At 42.7% G+C, this 13,041-nt stretch overlaps 1 long non-coding RNA gene across 2 annotated transcripts in view; it reads left to right on the top strand.

The window, feature by feature from the left end:
* Window positions 1-12,265, top strand: part of LOC142826760 (uncharacterized) — a 109,941-nt gene extending 97,676 nt beyond the window's left edge. For both annotated transcript variants that reach the window (XR_012900992.1, XR_012900993.1), the window contains exon 3: window positions 11,451-12,265. This is a non-coding gene — a long non-coding RNA (uncharacterized LOC142826760). The remainder of the gene's footprint in view (window positions 1-11,450) is intronic.
* The last annotated feature ends 776 nt before the right edge of the window (window positions 12,266-13,041 follow it).

Genomic DNA, 13,041 nt, shown 5'->3' with positions numbered 1-13,041 from the left:
ATTCTCTCACAAGGAATTCCACAGGTTGACTAGTGCTCCATGAAGAAAAACATCCTTTTGTTTATTTTAAACCTGCTACCTATTAATTTCATTTGGTGATCCCTAGTTCTTATGTTATGGGAACAAGTAAATAACTTTTCATTATTCACTTTCTCCATACTTGCCATGATTTTAAAGACCTCTATAATATCCCTCCTTAGTCTCCTCTTTTCTAAGCTGAAAAGTCCCGGTCTTTTTAATCTATCTTCGTATAGAACCCGTTCCAAAACCCTAATAATTTTTGTAGCCTTTTCCAATGCCAATATATCTTTTTTGAATGAGGCAACCACATCTTTACTCAGTATTCAAAATGTGGGAATACCATGGTTTTATATAGAGCCAAGATGATGTTCTCTGTTTTATTCTCTAACCTTTTTTTAATTATTCCTTCCATTCTGTTTGCTTTTTTGACTGCTGCTGTACATTGGGTGGATGCTTTCAGAGAAGTATCCATGATGACTCCACGATCTCTCTCTTGAGTAGTTATAGCTAAATTAGTCCCCATCTGTCCACGGTCCATGTACAGGGTCCACTGTTATTGAGCGGCCCTGCTAACTCCATCAGGTGCCCACTAGTTCGTGCGGAACGCCTTGGCCAAGCCTTAGATCGAGAGACCATTTGTAGGGCCCTTGGGTCAGGGCGGGGCAAACAGATAAGGGGCTAACACACACAAAGGACAAGAGTCCAAAGTCTAAGGCGCAGCCCTGGGTCAGGGCGACAAATGGCTACCACTGGCGGTGTAGTAGAACGCAGTGCAGCCGAGACCCGGCCAGGCAGGAATTGGATCTCCTCATTTCTGGAAAGCCATCAAGCACAGGGGTTTTACTCCCACCTGGGGAACCTGCTATCCAAGGGCAAGGATGGTAGCGGAGGGGCATAAGGGTCCTTCCTACTCCACTGCATCCTGGCCCACGGCCCTAACTGTGGCCGCCCTTCAGCCACCGAGTCGGCAGGGATCCGGCCTGTTACACGCCAACTTGGTAAAGGGGTCAGAGGGGTTCCAGACCATGACACACTGCCTACCCATCCTCCATCTCCTCAGCCGTCCCAGGGTCGGCTGTCGCTGGGCCACTTCCAAAGTCCCACGGAGGGCTTACCCAGCTCTGGTCTGCTCCGACGGGTCGGCAGGGAATGGAGGAGCTGGCAGGGTGTTCATGGGTTTGGGCTCCGGCAGGTGTCCATGTAGGCCGGCTCAGGCATTGGGGCCTGGCGAGGGTCCTGGCAGGCTTGGCGTCTCCTTGGGAGGCAGCAGCCAGGGCCTTGGCAGACCGGACCAGGGCTCAGAAGTAGGCAGCAGTCCTGGCAGCCCAACCCAGTTTTCTGACTGGGGTTGGAGCAACTGAGCCCTTCGAGGTGGGAACGGGAACCGAGCGTTTGCCCTGGTCGTCAGCCTGGCTCTGACTGAGTTCTCTGCTCTTATACAGTTAGCCCTGACCTTTGAATTCCTATGGGTGGGGCTGCGGGAGGCTGGACTGGCCCAGCAAGGGGTCTTAGAGGGCACTTCCTCTTCCAAGTCAGAGGGCAGCCATGTTACGGTCTGTGACTCAGTACACCATCATATTGTATGTATAGCTGGGATTATTTTTTCCAATGTTCATTACTTTATATTTATCAACATTAAATTTCATTTGCCATTTTGTTGCCCAATCACTTAGTTTCGTGAGATCTTTTTGAAGCTCTTCACAGTCTGCTTTGGACTTAACTATCTTGAGCAGTTTAGTATCCTCTGCAAATTTTGCCACCTCACTGCTTACCGCTTTTTCCAAATCATTTATGAATATGTTGAAGAGGATTGGTCCCAGTATGGATACTTGGGGGACAGCACTAGTTACCTCTCCCCATTCTGAAAACTGACCATTTATTCCGACCCTTTGTTTCCTGTCTTTTAACCAGTTATCAATCAATGCGAGGATTTTCCCTCTTATCCCACGACAGCTTATTTTACTTAAGAACCTCTGGTGAGGTTTCTGGAACTCTAAGTACACTATATCTACTGGATTTCCTTTATCCACATGCTTGTTGACCCCCTCAAAGAACTCCAGCAGATTAGTAAGGCATGATTTCCCTTTACAGAAACCATGTTGACTTTTCCCCAACAAATTATGTTCATCTATGTATCTGACAATTCTATTCAACATTACTGTAGTTTCAACTACTTTGCCTGGTACTAATGTTAGACTGACCAGTCTGTAATTGCCAGGATCACTTCTAGAACCCTTTATAATATTGGCATTACATTGGCTATCATTCAGTCATTAGGTATAGAAACTGATTTAAAGGATAGGTTACAAACCACAGTTAATAGTTCTGCAATTTCACATTAGAGTTCTTTCAGAAATTTGGGGTGAATGTCATCTAGTCTGGTGACTTGTTACTGTTAAATTTATCAGTTTGTTTCCAAACCTCTTCTGATGACACATTCATCTGGGACAATTCCTCAGATTTGTTACCTGAAAAGAATGGCTCAGGTTTGGCAATCTCCCTAGTATCCTCAGCTGTGAAGACTGAAGCAAAGGATTTATTTAGTTTCCCTGCAATTACATTATTGTCTTTAAAGGTACCTCTAGACTACACGCTTCTTTCAAAAGAGAGCATCCAGACTCCATAAAGCGGATCCAAAAAGTGCAGTCTGGACGCTCTGTCGAAAAAAGGGCACCTGGAACTACTACTAGCAGGGCATGGGGGCAGAATTTGCTTCCAGGTGCTGCTGCATTCCCCTTGCAGAGACGTGTTCTTGAAGGGATCCTCCTGGACAGCCATTTCTCTGCTGCTGAAGCTAGACTGCCTGCTTCTCAGAGGGACAGCAAAGCGTCTGCAGTGTGTGCTGTGATTGCCCTGCTTTCCTGGACAGCACAGCACTTTGGTTTTTTTGTTGGTTTTCCTGGTTTTGATTTTTTTTTTTGCCATGGAGCTGGAACTGCCCCTGGGCAGGCAATGGCCCCACACTGTCATGCTGGAAACTCTGCTGCACCTCCATGACACCGTCATGGTGCTTGTGCCCCATCTGGACTCAGAACCCAGTCTTGAGCCCCTCACCCAAGCTGCGGCACCAATGGCCTTGCTACCAAACCTCTTGCTGGTGAGGCAATTTTGGAGGCTAGACACCGGTTCAGACTGGTAGGACCGTCTCATCATGGAGTGGTGGGATGAACAGCATTGGATCTGAAACTTTAAAACATGGCTGCAGACAAGAACAATAGAGGTGCAAGGACTTTAGAAGGAGTGTCCACCAGGGCTTTTTCCTGGAGGCATCTTTAAAAAAAAATCTTTCGAAAAAGGCGTTATTCCTCATAAAATGAGGTTTACCACTGTTGAAAAACCACCGCGTTCTTTCGATTTAATTTCGGAAGAAAGCAGAAACAGTCTAGATGCAGGTGAAGTTTTTTTGAAAAAAGGCCACATTCTTTCAAAAAAAACCTCTAGTCTAGACACACCCTTAGCGTGCTCCTTTAGCATTTTCATCACCCACTGCCCCTACTGGTTGGTTAGCAGGCTTTTTTTGCTATTACATTTTGAGTTTTTGGATAGCTGTATTTCAAACTCCTTTTTGGCCTTCCTAATTATATTTTACACTTAATTTAACAGAGTTTATGCTCCTTTCTGTTTTCCTCCCTAGGATTTAACTTCTGCTTTTTAAAATAATGCAGTGTTAAACAAAGAATTGTGTGCAAAATCCTGGTCCATTTAAGTTAATGGGAATTTTATCATCGACAGGCAATGGAACCAGGATTTTACCTTGTGTGTTTTTTATATGTAGGGCTTCTATTTTCCAGGGGCATTAATTTTATTTTTGGGGGGTTATTTTTAGCAGCTTTTGCATTTTATATAAATGTCCAAAAATCAGAATTTTTCAGGGTTTTCATTTTGAATATACTGTAAGGAATAATGAATAAACACTGATTTTACTTTTTGGATTTGGGGAGTTTCTCGGAGTTTAATGGTTAAAAAGATATATTCTGGAGCCCTACTTATAATGTACAAGTAATAAGTATTCCCATACTAGAATGATAGGGGACATATAAATAGATAAATACATCTATGAAATAATCAGATCTGCCTTTAAAGAGGAATGGCAAGGCTTATTAGTGGATACTGTGAATAAGAAAAATTGTTTCATTCAATATAATCTGAGTTCATAAAAACAGCCCAAGAAGAAGGATGTGGTCGGGTGTGTGGTGGGGGTTTTTTTGGTTTTTTTTGTTTTGTTTTTTTGGAGAAGGCTAAATTCAATAAGGAAATTCTCTGAATCCTGGCTATCAATTATTGGGTTTTTTTTCTATGTGCCGTCCCATCTGCTGGTGTGTTTTGCATCATAGGTGATGTCTTTCTATCTGATAACTGGCCCAGATCATCCCCTCCTAAGTGGGAAAATATATGTTACTGAAAGAATTTCACAAATTTTAAACTCCAAGTGCAGGAATTTCCTTGAATCTGCATGGATTTTCCAGCATCTGGACACGGGGGCAGCCCTATTCTTTTGATGCTTTGGCTGCCCTCACCATTCTCTCTCCAGTCCTTCCTGAAAGGTATGTACTTTAAACATAATATTGGGCTTAAGATTGCTGCTAAATATCTTAAGTTTAGCTTGTGGGAAATGCCTGTATTTTTGGTAAGTGCTATGAAATCAAAATCAATAAATTACTATAGCACTGGAAACAATTGCTACTGCCGTGAGCTGGAGGCTTCCAGAAAGTCCGTCAACACTTTTTCCCCTCCCCCGAATATCAGTGTGCTGTGGAATGGATTTCCTTTTCTTTTAGGAACACATTTGGTCTAATGGCTTATGGATCTAAAACATTTTTAGGAAGGTGGGGAGACAATGTGGGGGTGCCAAAGGCAACAGTACAAAGACAACACCCAAGTCTATATCTCCTTCACAGCAAATGCTAATAGCACAGCTTCCCAATAGCCTTTTTGCTATTCCAGCATTGGTGTCAGGATGAAGTACAACTGACGCAAACTGAAACTAGACAAAATTCAAGTGATATTGGTGGAAAGAGGGGCGCACCATAAGGGACTGGCTAAAACATGGGCTTGTTCTCATTTGGAGGTGTCAGCACACCAACTGAGAAACCAGGGTCCTCCTGGTGTGTCTGCTTCTAAGGGATTCCCCAATAGTAATAACTGATACCTGTTGGATATCTTACCTACCTCAGCTACCTCAATTTCCAGCCTCATCTACTGCAGCACATTCTACTTGGGAATGACAATGATAGCCCTGAAAGAATACCAGCTAGTTCAAAAGGCTAACAAAAGCCTCTTCATCTTGGCTTTGAATTGAGTACAAAAGTGGGGGGTAAGGCTCAGAATGCAGTATCTGATCCTGAGCCCTTCTGAAATTTAGGGCAGAGGCTGATGTGAGATTCTAGTTCAAACCCATCTCTGCTCACACTAGTAGTAAAGATAAAGGGAAAAGACACACATTTGAGAAATCACCTCCTTCAATACATTAATATACAATATGTTTTTGACTCCTCTTTAAAAGTGCCTTTTAACAAATCCTACTTCAATTATCTCTGAGCAGATCCGCCTGTCTGATAGCTATGCTATATGAGGGCAGAGCAAGAAATACTTTCACAGCCAACTCATTCTTCAGAAAACCGTTACGGTCCTTTGTCTTTGAACTACCTTTATGTGATGAGTCTTATTTGACTTTTTTACTTCCCTATGCATTAGGACGGAGTGGGGAACCTTTTTGGGGGTGGGAGCCACTGACTTACAGAAAAATCAGTTGGGGGCTGCACACAAGTGAGAAACGGGTTGTGGGGGCGGCAGACTAGAGTGCCAGTGTGGGCTCCCCAGTTCTGGGATGGGAGCCTGAGTTTCAGGGAACCAATCCAGGCAAGTTGGGGGCTGCATCTGAACCCTTGTCAGCCGAAATGGTCAGGGCAGTGTGTGTGTGTGTGTGTGTGTGTGTGTGTGTGTGTGTTACACCCAACTCATCAACTGCTGAGACGCAAAGTCTCATTGAAGTGGGCAGCCTAGGAGGCTGGAGGGCGCCCCGAAAAAATAGTTTAACATCTGTGATTTTACTGCTGGGACCGGGGTCCCGTCGCAGAGGGCAGCCAACAGGCTCTCAGACGCCCCGGTGTGTGTGTGCGCTATACACCCGAGACTTCAACTGCTGAGACCGGGGTCCCTTGCAGTGGGCAACCTGGAGGAGGTTGACGGGCTCCCCAATAAGTTTATAGGGAGAGCTTATAACACCTCAGATTTTAGCTGCTAGAATCCAAGATTCCTTCGCAGTGGGCAGCCTGGGGAGGCTGAGAGGTGCCCCAATGGATCTGCCACCTGGGAGTGACACAATCCAAAACGCCCAAGCTCTCCCTATACCTATCCCTTTGTCCGGCTGAAGTTCTTTTGTTTGTGTTCGGTTCGGGTACAGCAGCACAGGTTCAAGTCAGAAGCTTGACATGCACTGGCTTATTTATAGGAGAAAGAAAGAGAAAATAAAATAAAAGAAACTTGGTTCAATATATATATATTTTATAAGTGAATGAGGGCATCCCACTTATTCCCAAAGTTTATAGCTAAATCACCTTACCAAAGGCAGTTTACAATAGAAATGAAGCAGTTTGCCTTAAGAAACTATACTAAAGTAACTAAACTTATAACAGAGAGACAATTAAAGTGTACACATAAAGAAAACACATTGCAGGTACAATTCTCACCCCTGTGTTCCAGACTTGGCGTGGCCAGCGTCTTTCTCTCAATCCCTCGGGAAGAAGTAGGACGAGGTTGGGCGTCCCATGGACCTTGGGAGACAATCAATACCTGCCAGCAGGTGTAGGTGATTGGAGCTCAAATGGGGTGGGCAACTAAACCCTCTTTATACGCCTTGGGTCACATGGGCTTCTTCCTGGTCTCAAGTGGCCAATTAGGAAAAATGGCTTTGAATGCTAAGTTTCCCACGAAGGGTGCAAAGCATAATTCACACTTGGGAAGATGCAGACAATGGGCACCTCTGGTATGTGATGGGCGAAGATTCCTCTCCTGAGACAGTGCAGGCATGTCAATTACTGATACTAGCCATCACGGCGATGGGAGGCCTCCCACTCGTCAGCTAGCCCATTTACTGTCTGGTTTCTGCTTATGGTAGAGTCAGGGACAGGCACCACACCTGCATTCCCAGGGCATCAAAGGCTGACTGCCTTTCTCTTGCTCTCGGGGGGGGGGGGGGAGAACAAGATGGGGTTCATGGAAAACCAAGATGGGGTTTGTGTCTGGCTACACCCCTGGTCCTGAGGTTCTCCACCCCTGCATTAGAAGCAAGCCAGCCATTAATATGAAATCATTAAGTTTTTTTCAAAGAACATTGTAATGGACACTGGAGGTTATTTTAACCCTCTTCCTTTTGTTGTGGTTTTTGCATTTTGCAAAAATAGACCCTTCCCTCAGTCTCCTTCACTGCCATATATTTCACACTTCTATTATTTCACAATTTCAGTTTCAAATCAAACCTGAAACTTTTTAAAACAGACTAAGGGCAGGTCAAAGTTACTGCTTAAGTTGATCTAACTCACGTCACTCAGGGGTATGAAAAAGGCCAGTTCCTAAGCAACACAAGTTTTGCGCTGTCCATACTGATGTTAGGATGGTTAGAGATGCTTTCCTGTGGATATAACTTCTGCTTCGTGCCAAGGTGGAGTAATTTTGCCAATGAGAGAACATCCTTTCCCGTCCCGCCCCTCCTCCGCCCCGTTGGCATAGTTCATCCTCACCAGCCACACTGCAGTGGCACAGCTGCATCAATGTAGCTCTGTAAGGTAGTCTTGCATATAGACACAGCTTCATAGTTTCTAAAGCCAGACAGGATCATTTTTGTCACCTACTCTGACCTTTGACACAACACACAAATCCCAGAATTCCATATTCTATAACTACGTAGCTTAAAGAAATCCAAGTTGGTGTGTCAGCAGATTTCCTAAACTTGGCAGGGCTATCTACTTTCTTGTTCCAGAGCTTCCTTGAGGTCAGAAAGATTTGACGCTTTCTAGGGTGCCTTGGAACTACAGACATTCCAGAATAAACAAGATGGGGGAAAATTGCTGATGAGAATCTGGCAGTGAGAGAGACTCACCTGACAGAGCACCATTTAAGAGAAAAGGGTCTGTGGGAGTCAGAGAGACTGTCAAGATGATGTTCTTACGCATTGAGGTGTTGACACGGATAGTCGAAGAGCAGGAAGAATTAGATTGTGGAAGAAGAATATGGTTGAGATGAACAAAAAGAGAGGTGAATGGGAACAACAAGGGAAGGAAAAGGAGCATTGTGGGTTGCCACCTTTTAAATGTTATCTGTAGGGACATTTCTGGTGTGACAGCATCAGGATATTTTAATCATGCCATCCTGAGGCTATTTACCATTCAAAATCTCCTCATCCCAATGCAACATCAATTAACATGCACATAGGATAATGAGCCGGGAAAACAAAATGGCGGCCAGTCCAGCGCTGCAAGAAGACAGCCGCGACCCCTGAGGGAGTCACGACCCACAGGTTGCACACCCCTGCATAGATGACCGTAATCAACCCTTCTGGCTTTAAAATCTATGAACCAGTGAAAAGGTCTGCCAGGAGCAAGACAGCTCTATTCAAATCAGAACTTTTCTTGATATTCCTGACTTGATTTTTATGCCTAGATTCTGTGAAGTTTTTGAGCTTTACCCATCACCAGCAGTGTCTAACTACAAGTAGTTTTACTGTTAAGATTGATTTCCCATGAATATTTTCAGCTATGATGAATTTCATTCAGTGCCTTACGAAATACAATGTATGATCCTTCTCTTGCAAAGCAGCCTTGGAAAGGAAGCCGTGATCTATTGTAATTTTTGTCAGTTAAGTGCTGCTGCCAAGCTTTTGCAAATAGAGCTGTACATTTTTGGCACAGTTCTCTTAAGCTTTGGCATTTTTACTTGCTTTCATCCCATGAACCCCCAAACTACCTTGTGATATTTTGTGACACCAAAAACCAAAAGAACCATCACCACAACCCAGCACTTTGTCAGGGTTAAAACTATTTTTGGTGGCCACCTTTACCCAATGCCTCAGAAAATGACTGTAGCGATCCAAGTTTGGAATTCACTGTATCTTTGGTATATTTTGCTGTAATTCTAAACCCATTACAATTGTTTTTTAAGAAACCAAAACAGTAACCTGAACTGCAGCTGTTCTCTTTGGGGGAGAAGGAGGGCTTAAAATGCACTGCCACATATAGCACCAGGTGCTTAACTATTTAAAAAAATGAAAATTAATGTTTAAACATACCTCACATCTCTTTAAATCCAAAGTGGGGCAAGACGCTTGTTCTGTATGCGTGTGTGTCTGTGTCTATCTATTTCTTTACACAAGACATATTTCTAGCAGTGGTGGGTAGCAGAACTGATGAGTAGAAGATGGGAAAATGCTTTGGTGATAAATGATCAAATTTTCAGAAACATCTCACTTCATTTGATTTGTTCATAAAAACCATTACAAGAATAAATAGTGTTTCCCTACCTCGGGCATTTTGCAGTTCTTGGTCACAAGATGATAGTTTCTGCAGTATCTGGAGTTGGAGGTTTGTTGGTTTCTTTTTAAATAGTGTGTCATCTGAACAAATACCCTGAATTACTTAAAAAAAAGAAGCAAAAATAAATGCTGTGGCACTAGGAAGGTGATAGCATTATCAAACACAGCAATGGAGTTTAGGTGAGGAATTTATATGGAGAACTACCGTACACTGACCTACCCAGTGTGATTGCCTTAATAGCCAGGAATAAGAGAAGAATGAGTAAAAAAGCCAGACAAGTGATTGTACTGATATGCAATTTTCTCTTTTAATTTTCCTTCCCTTGAAGAGGCAAGATGTTTTGCAGCCTCAGTTCTCATAAATGTGAAAGGAAATTTTATGAAGTGTCAACTTTCATATTTGAGTGTAAACCTGCAAGTTGCATGTTTGGGTTCCCCTAGTTACGCTTAGGTACTATAGTAGGCAGTATTTGTGCTATTCAGTAAATTAATTGGGTCCTGATCCTGCAAAGATTAGCAATTTTCCTGTACTTTAGGGAGTGTCAGTGATCCTGTTAACATATGTACGTCTTTATCCATAATTCTAAGATGTGCTTAGAACTGCCACTTGTTAAATGTCTGAGAAAATAAGAAAAGTGTATTTAAAAAAAATCAAGCATAGTAATAGTTTTTAAATGGAAAATAATAGGAGTCCATGAAAAAACTCCTAGTGACTCCAGATTTATGTGCATTAAACATTTTAAACCACTCCCTTTTTAAATAAAATAGTAAATTAAAAGATGTGGGCTTGAGTATCCTGAAGCGTGGATACACTCAGAGATAGTGGCAGTGCAAATTTGCCTAGGTAGCCCCAACCAGTGTGCATGAACCCTGCAGAAATTATTTCTGATACTGAGAGTTCAATGTTTCAGCACGTAAAGTCCTTGGTTTCTCTGCTGAGTCAACCAAACTGGGAATCAGCAAGGTCCAATTACGTTTCTGGATTTTGATTTGAACTGTAACCTTGAGGTGAGATGTTCGCCACTCTTAACCTACTTCTTTTTCTTTTGACAAGACATGTGAGTAACTGTATTACTAATGCTGTTGTTGTAAGCTATTATGCTAGGTTTAAGAGTTCCACTTCTGGCAGTACACATATATTCTTTGTTAATGAAAACCAAATGTGCACACAAGGAATGCAATTCTTTACATCTGAAGTTCACTCATTGTGAAACAGAATAAGAATAATCAGCTGCAGCTAGAGACTTGCAAATTAAAATATTTTAAATCTCTTGATATTTGGCTGCTACTCTTTTTGGAACATACAGACAGCAGAGACATCAACCTTTAAAAAAGCAAAGGAGCCAAACCCTATTCTTTTACTTACTTTTTTTGGCAATAGTGTCAAGCACACACATCTGCTACCCTTGGCAACAAAAGACACCTTAATTTTCAGATAGATTCTGTGTAAATATCAATGAAACGTATTATAGACACCTGGCTTGGACTTAGTGAAATTTTTTTTAGCCTCTTAAACTGACTTCTTTCTTTTAACACTTTGATTTATGCTAATTGAAGGTACTATACAAATGTATGAATACCCAGTTATGCGATGCTTTTGTATTCAATTTAAGCAACTGGCCTACAATCCTTGCCTATAGTGAACAGAAATAAATCCATAGCATATACTATATTTCTCCCTATAGTTATTATGGTAGCACCCATATACCCCAACCATGAATCCTCATTATACTGAGCACAATGATTGGTCCCTGCCCTAAAAAGCTTACGATCTAAGTCTGAGACTAGCGACATCAGCAAAGGCAGACAGAGAAATGGGAGGAGCACAAGGAAACAGTAAGGTGATTAGGTTAAATGTAAAAAGCAGTTAAGTAATTTCTTTACTCTCCTTTTTATTTTTCAGACGGTCGCTCTATATTTTTTAAAAATAGTTTGAACTATTTTACCTCAGATGATACCACGCCTGCTTAGCTTTCAGTCCAGGACAGATCTTCATTGAACTCAACGGAAAGACTACTACTGACCTGGATTGGGACTATAATTCACGGCCCTAGTTGGAAAATGTCAAGGGCAGACCTTTCTCCTGACTAGAATTGGATGAATAATTGTCAATGAATAATTTTCTTGATGAATTCCCCTACCCCCTTTTGAATTTTTGAATTACCAATGAACACATTGGGATTTTGTCAATGTATTCCTTATTTCTCTGAAGGATTCTTTGTCAGCAGATTGTTGTTAAAATATAAGCCATCTGATTGGAGACAAGGGTTATATGGTAAGTTTCTGTTCCTTGATTAGACGAGTGGAACACTTAGAATCTGATTTCTGGAGTAAGTATTTGGTATTAGAAATCGGAAAAAAGCTTTTCACAAATATTTGTTTACAATTGGCTGGTTTAGTGATTGTTTCTTCAGTAAACACATTTTCTGGAATATTTGCAGAAATTAAATGCAAAACAGGCGCGAACTCAGCCAAAATGAACTCTAGAATATTGAATTAATATTTATGGGTGTGTTACTAGTTCTTTGTTTTTGTTTCATGTTTTTTTTCTTTTTATTATTTGTTCAGTTCTACTCCTGACACACACACCCTCACAGAGGCCTCTCTGGGCATTTCCATGTGGAGAAAAATTCCCCAGTGACAGAGTCTCAGAGGCTAGGTCTACAGATTCAGGCTTTTGTTTTGGTGCTAAAAAAGTCATGTAGAAATTCTGGCATGGTGTGGAAAGTAGTCCTGTGGTTCAGAGCCCAACCTCCAGTCCAAGCAGGAATGTTTGCATAGCTATCTTTAATGCTGTAGCTAGGGGGGGCTCACAGAATTACTGGGGCCCTTGGGCAAGACGTAGAAGATAGTGTCACTCTTCCAAAAGGGATGGGGCCTTGGTGGAAGGGGCGGGACTGGAGGCTAGCCTCCCCCTGCCAGCTCTCAGTGCCACATCATGCACATTGCCCAGAGCTCTGCTGACAATTTAAAGGGCCTGGGGCACCAGCCGCTGCGGTTGCAAACTCTGAACCCTTTGGAATATTTTCAGTCGTATCTGGATTCAGCTTCATCTTATCTGACCTCCTGCAGTCCATCACCACCTCCAGACACTGGTTCAGATCAGTCACCGCCACACCTGAATCTGGTGCCACAGAGAAATAGAGATGGGTGTTGTCTGCATATTGATGGCACTGTTCTCCAAATCTCCTTGCAACCTCTCCCAGTAGTTTCATGTAGATGGCAAACAGCATAGGAGACAAGATGGAACCTTGTGGGATCCTATAACACAATTGCCACATGGTTTAGCAGCAGCCTCCGAGCTCCACTTTCTGAAAGCATCCTAACAGGTAAGACTGGAACCACTGCAAACAATGCCTCCAAGTCCCAACGCTGCCAGGTGCTCCAGAAGGATACCATGATTGATGGAAGCGAAAGCCACTGGAAAGTCCAAGAGAATCAACAGAGATGCACTCCTCCTGTCTTTCTCCTGGTGTAGGTCATCTACCAGGATG

Source organism: Pelodiscus sinensis, chromosome 2 (assembly GCF_049634645.1).
Source record: "Pelodiscus sinensis isolate JC-2024 chromosome 2, ASM4963464v1, whole genome shotgun sequence".
Taxonomy (NCBI): Eukaryota; Metazoa; Chordata; order Testudines; family Trionychidae; genus Pelodiscus; species Pelodiscus sinensis.
This window is presented reverse-complemented; position numbering and strand designations above follow the sequence as displayed.